Source organism: Cervus canadensis, chromosome 3 (genome assembly GCF_019320065.1).
Source record: "Cervus canadensis isolate Bull #8, Minnesota chromosome 3, ASM1932006v1, whole genome shotgun sequence".
Classification (NCBI taxonomy): domain Eukaryota; kingdom Metazoa; phylum Chordata; class Mammalia; order Artiodactyla; family Cervidae; genus Cervus; species Cervus canadensis.
Genome location: NC_057388.1, coordinates 100,731,987 through 100,743,385, shown reverse-complemented (window position 1 = coordinate 100,743,385; position 11,399 = coordinate 100,731,987). Strand labels below are relative to the sequence as shown.

At 45.2% G+C, this 11,399-nt stretch overlaps 1 pseudogene; it reads left to right on the top strand.

Annotated features, from left to right (window-relative positions):
- The first annotated feature begins 8,953 nt into the window (after positions 1 to 8,953).
- On the top strand, positions 8,954 to 11,084 carry LOC122437881 (annotated as a pseudogene).
- The last annotated feature ends 315 nt before the right edge of the window (positions 11,085 to 11,399 follow it).

Sequence of the window (11,399 nt, the reverse complement as noted above, 5' to 3'; positions counted from 1 at the left end):
TCCATTCATGAGCTCTGCCCTCAGACATTTCCTTGAACTTCTGAGCAGCATCTCTTCAGAATCTGGGCACTCAGAATGGTAACTTATGTTTGATTTGCCAGGTGTCTTACTTTAGTCAGCATAAATCAGGATCTCACAGGTAGTATTTCTCCATTTTTTTCTTTTGTCCTATCTTTGGTATTATCTTCCCTGTAGCTCAGTTGGTAAAGGGTCTGCCTGCAATGCAGGAGACCCGGTTTGATCCCTGGGTCAGGAAGATCCCCTGGAGAAGGAAATGGCAACCCACTCCAGTATTCTTGCCTGGAGAACCTCACGGACAGAGGAGCTTGGGAGGCTACAGTCCATGAGATCGCAAGAGCTGGACACGACTCAGCGACTAAACCACCACCACCATTTTTGGCTTTTTTTTTTGGGGGGGGGACAGGATGATTATCACAGCACCTCCACTTTATTCAGCTCTTCTTGTGTTTTTTGTGATTACTTTCTAAATCCAGTTTCTTTCAACAATCCCCACTTCCTCAAATTCTCCACCTCACCTCAGTCTCTCTCTATAACCATTTCTTTAGCCTCAGATGGATCACTCATAACATTTAGATACATATAAAATATGTTATGAACTCCTTATAAATGATTTAGGGGTTCAAAGCCCTCTCCATTTTTATTACACATTATCATTTGAACATTAAAGGTATGATAATTGTGCCCATCCACACATTTAAGTGCTCATGAACTTAGTGAGGTATTTACAGCTCTAGCATGAAAAAAACCTCATTTTTCCTATAGATTGGGCAAAAGAATGAGAATTCTAGAAAAAGGCAATGATAGATATTTCACAGAGGCAGACTATTGTATTTCCTTTAAATTCTTCCTTTGGATTCTTTCTTCCAGAACTTAGACACAACTTCAAGGAACTCTCTCCTAGAATCAGTCTTTGTGATACAGGTCCTCTTTTTTAACCCCAAAATTCTTATGTGAATTATGCAAATAGAAGTTCAGTAAGCTTGGAATATTTCCCTCACAGATTTTTGGGAAACATACTCTCTAAATCAAATGTTTGGGTGGGAAGATCTATTCTAGATTAGGTTATAGGGGATTGAAGAGCAAAAAGGGTGATTAGGAGACCAAAAGAAGAGAAACCAAATGTAAAATAGAAGGGTTTTGAATAGAGGATGGAGAATAAAGAAGAAAAGGCAAGAACAGGAAGCCTTGCTGGGAATTCTAATTATCAACAATGGACCCAAAATATGGTTCCTATTGATGAATCAACTATTTCATTATTACCTACAACTTGAAGCTGTCTCATTGGTTGTACATAGAATGTGATATCAGGTGTAACCAAACTGTATCTGGATATATGTAAAAACCTAATAATGGAAAGCCAAAAAGTTCCTCTTTGATTCTGCTGGGAAAGTTAAAGGAATCTTGGAATAAGAGAAGTGTATCACTAAGGATGTAATTAAAGAAAGTTGGGGAAAGAAAATAAGTCCAGAGCAAGTTAAGTACCAGGATTGAAAACCTACTCTGTTTTTGTGATGAAGTAGAGTAAGACATCCCTAAATGACTTCTCAGTGGTATCGCTCTTTCTGAGGGTGGGGCTGGGGGTGGTCTACAATCTTCGGTTGGAGGGTAGCAAACACTGAGAAGGCTCCCTGTGGGCACAACTCATGATCTTGCCTTCACTCTGCACCTTATGTCATCTTTCCATCACGGCCTTAACAGCCAACATGCCGACCCTTTCCCTTCCTAAAATGTTATCAGATCCCCCCCACCACCTCCTGCCAACTCTGCATGATCTCATGGAAGTTCATTACTCTTGCTTCTCCTTAGCTATGCTTTTGGTTTCTAACACTTGGGAAGTCAAGGAGTAGGTGGGGTGTTCTTTCCACAATGTGCAATTCTGGGCACCTGCTACTTCCTCTTGGGCTCCATCTGCATATCTCTTTGCCCAAGTAATAGGTGTTAACACACCACTTGGATGACAGGACTTCAGCTGTGTATGAGGAGATCTGGGGACAGAGTAAGCTTAGCTTAGTCACTGAATCCAATTAGACGTGGTTCTGGCCTTTCCTGAGTTCATCTCCTCACATCTTTAGTGTGATGTCTCCTTCCTTTTCTACTGCTTTTGATGAATTTCACCAAAAAAGACACTCTCTGCTCTCAAACTATTTCTAGCTGATCTATCAGCTAATCTACCTGGTTAGATTATGCCTTCTAGGATTTAAAAAATGTTATTTAATTTTGTTCTTTTCTCTTATGTTTGAACATATAATCAAACAGCTTTGGATTGTAGTGAAAAAATGCCCCACTCTTACTATGCCTAATGATTCCCAATATTGCTTTATTTGATTACATTTATAGATTGATACTTGTTTTATCATAGGCATCATCATTTTTCAGTTTTCCGTGTTTGATTTTTATTATTTTCCCATTAAAATACTTAAGCAATTGTACAGACAAAATTGGACTGTATCTAATAGGATGCTATGTGAGATACTTGAAATGTTCATAGATCCATAGGTATATGAACTTGGCTTTGTGAAAGGTGAGTTAGGTGTGTCCGTGTAGAGTATGTGCAAGGTCATATCTATAAAAGTATGAAGTACACAAATCAAAGATTACTTGTTCTCTCCTCTTTGGGGGCTCAAATCCAAGTCCCACCTACTAGGTGCATCCTACATTAAGGCTTCCTCTGTACTATCAGCAGGGAAATGAAGCCACCACTAACAGCTCCTTCATGGGGCTGCTGAGTGAATCAGATGAGACAGTGCCTGTGGGAAGCACATAGGAAAGGTGTTTTTGCTGCGAAAGATCAGGAACAAGGGGAGTGTATGTAATTCCCTGAGTCCTTAGGCACTGGAGGTAATGTATGTCCTCAGATTGCTGAAGAAGTCAGGGAAGCTAATCTTGCTGGTAAAGAAATACAAAATGCCTTTGTTTTTGGTATTCAGAGGAATGGAATTCTAGGGGCTTCCCTGGTGGATCAGATGGTAAACAATCTGCCTGCAATGCAGGAGACCTGGGTTGGATCCCTGAGTTGGGAAGATTCCCCTGGAGAAGGGAATGGATACCCACTTCAGTATTCTTGCCTGGAAATCCCATGGACAGAGGAACCTGGCAGGCTATAGTCCATTGGTTTTGGTATTCACAAGAATGGAATCCTACCTCCATTAAAGTGTTTCTTTGCTATATGTTTTCATTTCTCCATAAACCTATATGATATACTATTAACAGTACCTGAGTGCGCTTGTATAATTACTATTTCACAGTTATAAATGGGTCCTTGATTTCTTATTTTGGTTTCACTTAATGTCTTGATTCCTTCATCTATGGATTCCTCTCCCCTCAGTACCAACTTAGAAAAGTGCATTTAGGACTCATCTCCCCTGCTTAAATGGGAAAATTGAGGCCCTGGGAGAAGAGGCTCTAATGATCATCCTTGGGCAAGAGTAAACCTCACCCAAAGCTTGACACTCAGGTCCTGGTGATTCCTTTTTTTTCTAAAGGAGTTGTTTTTACTGCTTCCACCATCTCTCTCATTCCCAGTTTATAAGAAAATAGTTGGGTCCAGTTTTTCCTTCTTGGTTGACCAGAGACAATAATGCAGTTTCCTAGCTCATTGTCTTTTCTCCTGCATTGTCTGTGTCTAAAGCAATTGGCGCCCAATTCTTTGCCCCTCTTTCCCACTTCCTCATCCCAGAGTGCACATCCCAGGCTGCTGTCAGGCCACATGTCCACAGGGGACAGCAGAGGGCGAGAGAGAGAGAGTGGTCACAGGTTCCCAGGTGGTCCCTGCCTGCTCCCTGGAGCTCACATCTCCCCAACTGAGGATGATGCTAAGATGCACTCACTCCCCAGAGGAGACAGCTGCTCTTTCAGAACCCCTGTGGTGCTATGTTCAAATGTGCACAGACTCAGTACTGAGGAGAGCTGGAGGCAGCCACCTTCCCAGTGCATTCTGGTTTCAGGTCTTCCACCAGGAGTGTCTGCAGGGATACAGAGAGAGGGGCCCGGCAGGGTGGGGTGTCTCCATCCTGGAGTTGTGTTGTTTCTGTTACTTTGGATGGCTCCAGCGGTGCTGGGATTGGGACCTGTGCCTGCAGGGAGTGTGGAGGGACCTCGTGGCTCCTTTCAACTCACTGGACTTGCTCTGTTGTCCACTGGGTGCAGCAGCCAAGGTCAAGTCCTGCATCTGGACCTGGGTGGCAGGGTGGGCATCTGGACCTGGGTGGCAGGGTGGGACCTGGCCTGGGCGAGTCCCTGCCTTCCCTCCTGTCTCTGTCCTGCCCCTCTCAGAGCCTTCACAGCACTTGTCATCAAGGTCGGTCATCTCAACCTTATTTACTGTCTGTTTCCCCAATTTGCCTCTGAGGGCTGGGGTTATTTTGTTAATGATGTGTGTCTGGAACCCTGGTAGGACCAAGTCCAATCAGTCATTCAGTCATATTTCCTGAATGAATGGGTGAAGGGTGGGTGATTTGAGTTGCCTGCATTCTCTTGCTATTGCTGATTTGGGGTTCAGCAGCGAAGGTCCTGCTGACAAGATTCCACTCCCTGCACATGTAGGGACAGGCACGCGTTGCGGACAAAGAGGAAACACCAGTCATCGACGTTGAGAGGGGAGGCAAGACCATAAACAGGGGGAGGGAAGTCTAAGGGTGAAAAGTCTTGGCAGGAAGAAGACAAGAGGGATTGAGGTGAGAGTGTAATAGAAAACTAGTTTGAGAAGTTTGCTGGCTGGTGTGAGGTGGGCTGAAGCCTGCTACACCAAGTGGAGTATTCCTGACTCCAGGGTCATCCCTAAATTAACTCCCTCACCTCTCATTTCAAGACTTCAAATATTTTAGAATGTACCGTCTCAGGATGTGATGTCATGGAAACCTATTGGGTAAGAAAGACCTTGCTCTCTGGGTGGTAGTGATAGTGAATGAAACGTAAAATAGGCCCATGGGCTAAATTCCTTTCTCACTCATGCATTTATAACACCTGCTGAATGGGACACACGTCAGTATGGGGCCCAGTAGGCGAGATCACAATCGGGGAAGTGGTACGTGGAGGAGCTGTGGCCTCCTAGGAGACCGACCATCATGAATTCTTCACGAGTGATGTAGCACTCTAGGCTGGACCTCTCTCTGGTTCCCCAGTAACACGCGAGACCCAAGTGAGATCCCTTCTTCAAGAAAAGGGACACCCTCCCTGTCTCCTACCCATCACTGTCTCCTACTCATCACGGATGGTCAACAGCCAATCATGGGAATTTATTCTTTAGTACATTCTTTTTTTAAACCATTTATTAAAGAATAAATGTTTGCAGACCTAAACTATAGACTTTGAATCCTGTATTCAGAGATCAGTATGTTTTCAAATTCAGAAGATATCACATACTTGGCATTTTTGTTACTGTAAACAAGTAGGTACTGGAGTGAGAAGACTCTGGTTTCAAACCCCAGCTGTACATTTATTGACTATGTGACTTGGGATGGAGATCCTTACACATTTTGAGATTTTTAATCACCTGTGATATGGAGATGGAAACTTTCGCAGCCACTTTGCACTGTAGGAGCTAGTGTAGGGCGGGCACTCGGTGAATGAGGTCTATCCACAATGCTGTAGTCAGAAATTCCTCGGCAACCAGAAGTTCTTTTTTAGTTTTGTGTCCAGCTAGATTCTTGGGTTTCACTGGTGGCTCACACTGTAAAGAATCCGCCTGCAATGCGGGAGACCTGGGTTCCATCCCTGGGTTGGGAAGATCCCCTGGAGAAGGGAAAGGCTACCCACTCCAGTATTCTGGCCTGGAGAATCCCATGGACAGAAGAGCCTGGTGGGCTACAGTCCATGGGGTTGCAAAGAGTCAGACAACTGAGCGACCTACTTCCTTCCTAACTAGATAGTGAAACCTAATTAGAATTTAACAGGGAGGCTATTTATTGCCTTTGTTTATTCTGTTCAGTGTGAATACTTGTGTACTTTGCTTCAGAAATATTAATGTATTTGATTCCAGGGTGTGCCAGACCCTTCTGGGATTGGATTCTGAAACACACCTGTTCTCACCTTATCTTTCTCTCTTTGTTTTTAAAGATTTTTTTTTTTTTTTGATGTGGGCCATTTTTAAAGTCTTTATTGAATTTATTATGATAATGCTTCTGTTTTATGTGTTGGATTTTTGGCCTTGACGTATGTGGGATCTTAGCCCCCTAACCAGGGATCAAACCCATACCCCTGCATTAGGAGGGGGAGTCTTAACCACTGGACAGCCAGGAAAATACCCATTTTATCTGTCTGATGAGAAATTGTCAGGCCATGACTACCCCATTACCTTCTGTTAAAGCCTAAAATGCACATATGCAAATAATCATATAAGAAAACATGAATTTCCATTTTCAAAATCTTTTTGCTTTGGACTAGGAATGAAAACTTAATAGATGACCTCATTCAATTGTTTAATCAAAATTTACAAAGTCCTTATATTTTGTAAGATGTGTTGTTAGGTGCTGTGAAGGCTGCAAAGATGAAAAGAGAGACCTGCCACTGAGAAACCAGGAATTTAGTGCTTGGGATGAAGGTGGCACAAGAAAAATTATAATATACAAGGAAGAGCATGCTGACTTCCTTGGTTGGGATTCCAGGCAGGACAGGTTCACCACTGGAGAGAGGGTGAAGCTTCATAAAGGTGGGACATTTGAAATGTGGGTAGGAATGTGCCAGGCGAAGATGAAGGATGGGGTATTCTGAGCAGAGGGAGCAGTAAGGAAGAGGTGTGGCAGCAGGGTGGGATTAACTGTTTGGAGAATAGTAAGTGGTCCAGCTTGGTGGGAGCACAGAGTGTGTGGTAAGGAGGAGGTGAGGGTAAGGCTGGAGGGGAAGTGGGCAGGACGGTAGAAAGCCGGGACTGCCAGGTGGAGTTTGTGCTCAGTTTAGCAGACAAGGAAAGGGATAGGTGTTGCTTAAAATATTTTTTTTTTCTGATTGCTAAACTAATGTGTTCAAATAAAAAGAACTTGGAAAACAAACAAAATATATTAATATATATATACACATACATACATGAAAACATGTCAATGATCATAATCCACACCTAGAGATAACTGTGGTTGATATTTTATTTTACTTATTTAATATTTTATTTAATTAGTAAATTTAATTATTGCTTATTTAATTTAATATTTTATTTACTAATTTTTTTAATTAAAACATTTTTTTGGCTTCACTGGGCTCGCTGTTACAGTGGGCAGGCTTTCTCTAGTTGCAGTGCTAAGGTTCTCTAGTTGTATGTGTGGGCTTAGTTGCCCCATGGCATGTGGGATTGTAGTTCCCAGATAAAGGATGGAACCTGTGTTCCCTGCATTGCCAGGTGGATCCTTAACCACTGGACCACCAGGGAAGTCTCCATTGTTAATATTTTAAAATGAGTCCTTGCAGTCTTTTTCTGTATAAAGGTAGAAGACTTAGCTAGTTTGATTAATTAATTCTGAGGGTAATATATAAATGGAACCACATTGCTTCAGATTATTTGAAAAATAGCCTTTGGACATAATACTGTAGAAAGAGAAATATAACAGCAGTATATGGGTAGGTTGGATATACCGATATGTACAAATAAGAAAGCCATTAAGAATGCTGCTGTGATGATTAGGGTGAAACAAATCCTTGAACCTGGATGGTAGCTATGAAAAAAGAAAGACGACAGGATGAGAAAAAACTGTATTTAAAATGACGGCAATTCAAGTGGTTTAGAAGGAAGAAGGAAAACCCAGAAATACCTTCCAGGTTTCAAGTCAGGGTGACTGGGGTTTTGGGGGGAATGGACATGATACTAGCTTTAGGGGATGATTGTGTGTGTATTTTTTTACCCATTTTGAGTATGTGGTGGTGTGAGATGTGGGTTGAGAACAAAAAGGCAGATTCAAGATTCATTTACATTTTCAGATTTTTCTGGTTAAGGGAGATGATGAGTTTTCTGAAGGAGAGACTAGAGAGACAAAAGATGGATTGGAAGAGAGATGTGGGGACATTCATATTTAGAAAAGAGCAGAACAGGAGCTAGAGAAGGAGCCAGCCAAAGAAAAGTCAGAATTGTCAGAGAATTGAGAGTCGAGTGGCTCTACAGTCAAGGGTGGAAGCTATTTCAAAACATTGTGATTCACAGAGTGAAAGCCACAGAGAAGGCAAGAAGGATGAGGACTGGGCACAAAGGATGAAAAGAAATCATGTACAAGGTACCAGATCCTGAGACATGGAAGTGTTAGTTGCTCAGTTGTGTCTGACTCTTTGTGACCCCATGGACTGTAGACTGCCTGGCTCCTCTGTCCATGGAATTCTCCAGGCAAGAATATTGCAGTGGGTAGCTATTCCCTTATCCAGGGATCTTCATGACTCAGAGATCAAACCCAGGTCTCCTGTGTTGAAGGCAGATTCTTTACTGTTGGAGAACTCTGCTAATAGCAGGTGTTATTATATTAAATGACTATCATATTTGGCAGTGAGGAAGGGTTTACCAGACCCAGCCAAATGTCTTGCACAGAGATGGAGCTTAACAAATGTGTTGAATGAAATAATGAATGAATAGGAGACAAAAGACACAAAAGTGTCTAGGAGTGATGGTGATGTGTGTGTGTGCTGTCATAAGTTGAGTCTGACTTTTTGTGGCCTGCCTGGACTGCAGCCTGTCGGGCTCCTCTGTCCATGGCATTTTCCAGGCAAGAATACCGGATGGTACTGTGGAGGTGGCCAATTCCTAACTCTGTCCAGCAGAGCCAATCAGTTCCTTGCCCCTGGGGACCTTCTGCCCTTGGGACTGTGTCTCCTGGATGTTGAATTTGACTATGCATACAGGCCAGTCTGCTTGGGAAGCCAGGCCAGCCATCAGGGAGCAAGGTCAAGAGAGAGGCTGGTGGCCATTCCTCAATAAGACTTCCTGGAGTCTCACAGGCAGTCCAGAGAAGGGGCATCAAGTGCCATGAGTGACCTCAGCGTCATCAGGGAGCTTGTTCTCCTAGGGTTTTCTCATCCACACCAAGTTCCAGTCCTTCCTGTTTGTCTTCATCCTATTGGTATAGGTGCTGACTCTTCTGGGGAACCTGGCCACTGTCACCCTCATGTGCCTGGACCTGGGCCCCCACTCACCCATGTACTTCTTCCTCTGCACCTTCTCCCTCAGGGAGGTGCTGGTCACCTCCACTGCGACCCCTAGGATGCTGGCTGACCTGCTGTCCCCTCGCAGGACCATGGCCCTGGCTGAATGCCTGACCCAGTCTTTCTTTTACTTCTCCCTGGGCTCCACCGACTTCCTGCTCCTCACAGTCATGGTCTTCGATTGCTCCATGGCTGTCTGCTGCCCTCTCCACTACCCGACCATCATGAACAGGCTGGTCTGTGTGAAGCTGTTGGTGGTCTGCAGGGTGGTGGGGTTCCTATCCATTATCTCCCCAACCCTACAGAAAACCCAGCTCTGGTTCTGCATCCCCAACATCACTGACCACCACATCTGCGACTCTGCCCCGCTGCTCAAGCAGTCCTGCTCCGACACCCAGTACACCGCGCTCATGGACTTCTTCCAGTCCTTGCTCTTCAGAGACCAGACAAGGGCCCCTCCGCGCAGCTCAACAAGGTGGTGGCCCTGATGACTGCCCTGGTGACCCCGTTCCTCAACCCCTTCATCTTCACCTTCCGGAATGAGAAGGTCCAAAAGGTCACAGTGGAGAAGGCAATGGCACCCCACTCCAGTACTCTTGCCTGGAAAATCCCATGGATGGAGGAGCCTGGTAGACTGCAGCCCATGGGGTTGCTAAGAATCAGACACGACTAAGTGACTTCACTTTCCCTTTTCACTTTAATGCATTGGAGAAGGAAATGGCAACCCACTCCAGTGTTCTTGCCTGGAGAATCCCAGGGCCGGGGAGCCTGGTGGGCTGACGTCTATGGGGTCGCACAGAGTTGGACATGACTGAAGCGACTTAGCAGCAGCAGCAAAACGTCATGGAGGTTACGTCCGAAAGGATCCCCCTGAGACGCCCAGCCGCCCTCAGATGAGAGCAAGGAGGGGGGACCGTCCACTGCGGGTGGCGCCCAGGCGCCCAAGCTGGGGCTTCTCAGTCTCCTTCCTTGTCTCTCCTGCCGCCTCCACCCCACTGAAGTCTCTGTTCTCTCCACAGGGAGCGGATGAGTTCACATCATCCAAATGTCTCAAAGGCAGGCGTCTGTGAGCCTGCACTAGTTAAGGAAAGGATGATTTCAAGACAGCTGGGGGTGAAAACAGTGTGATGATGGCAATTCAAATTACAAAACTTTTTGATTGAAGTTGCTCAGTCGTGTCCGACTCTTTGTGACCCCACGGACTATAGCCAGGTTCTTCCGTCCATGGGATTTTCCAGACAAGAATACTGGAGTGGTTTGCCATTTCTTTCTCTAGGAGATCTTCCCAACCCAGGGATCGAACCAGGGTCTCCGACATTGCAGGCAGACTCTTTACCATTTGAGCCACCTGGGAAGCTTCAGAACCATAGGCCAAAATACTGGAGTGTGTAGCCTTTCCCTTCTCCAGGAGATATTCCCAACTCAGTGATCGAAACCAAGTCTCCAGCATTGAAGGCAGATTCTTCACCAGCTGAGCCACAAGCAATCTCAATTTAAAAAGATAATCCAATCAAGCTCTTGCACAGGGACTTGGAATGTAGGGAGAACTCAGTAAATATAGCTGTTATTATGAAATGTGCTATTAAACTCTCTCTTCAAGGTCCTGCTCTATGGTTTTGTTCTTATTCCTTTATGTTTCTTTGTGTGCAGTCTTTTCTAAGGCTGTGTTCCTTTCTCAGGAACTAGTTTCAGAGTCTAGGCTGGGGTCCTGAAAGTGGAAGGTTCTCAGAAACGAGCTGAGAGGACTGGCATCCTCAAAACAGAAAAAACTATGTGCCTCTTGCCAGGACCCCGTCCGGGACAGCTCCTGGGACCCCCATCCGGGACAGCTCCTGGGACCCCCGTCCGGGACAGCTCCTGGGACCCCCATCCGGGACAGCTCCTGCAGCAGAAGCACCGCTCACACCTGGGCTGCCCACTGCTTCCTCCTGACCCCCAGACCTCTTGACTTTTAAACAGAAATGACTCAGGGGGCCACTTTCCCATCCCTCTTATATAGCAAGGTCATGAGGCCCCATGCCTAGAAAGAAGGGCATGCCCTTTTCATTTTTTAAATGTTTTAATCCTTCCTCTGCACACAGGAAAGAGAGGACGAAAGCTGGATTGCTGTTCCCACACTCGCTACCACCCTCTTCTTAAGGGCTAGCTCTTCTCCTCCTCTCCCGCAGAACCACAGATCCCACAGAACCACAGAACCTAGAGGGAGGGCCCTCAGAGGCTGGGGTTCCTGGGAGTCACCTGGCTGGGAGACTGTCAGCAGCCCTGCGGGG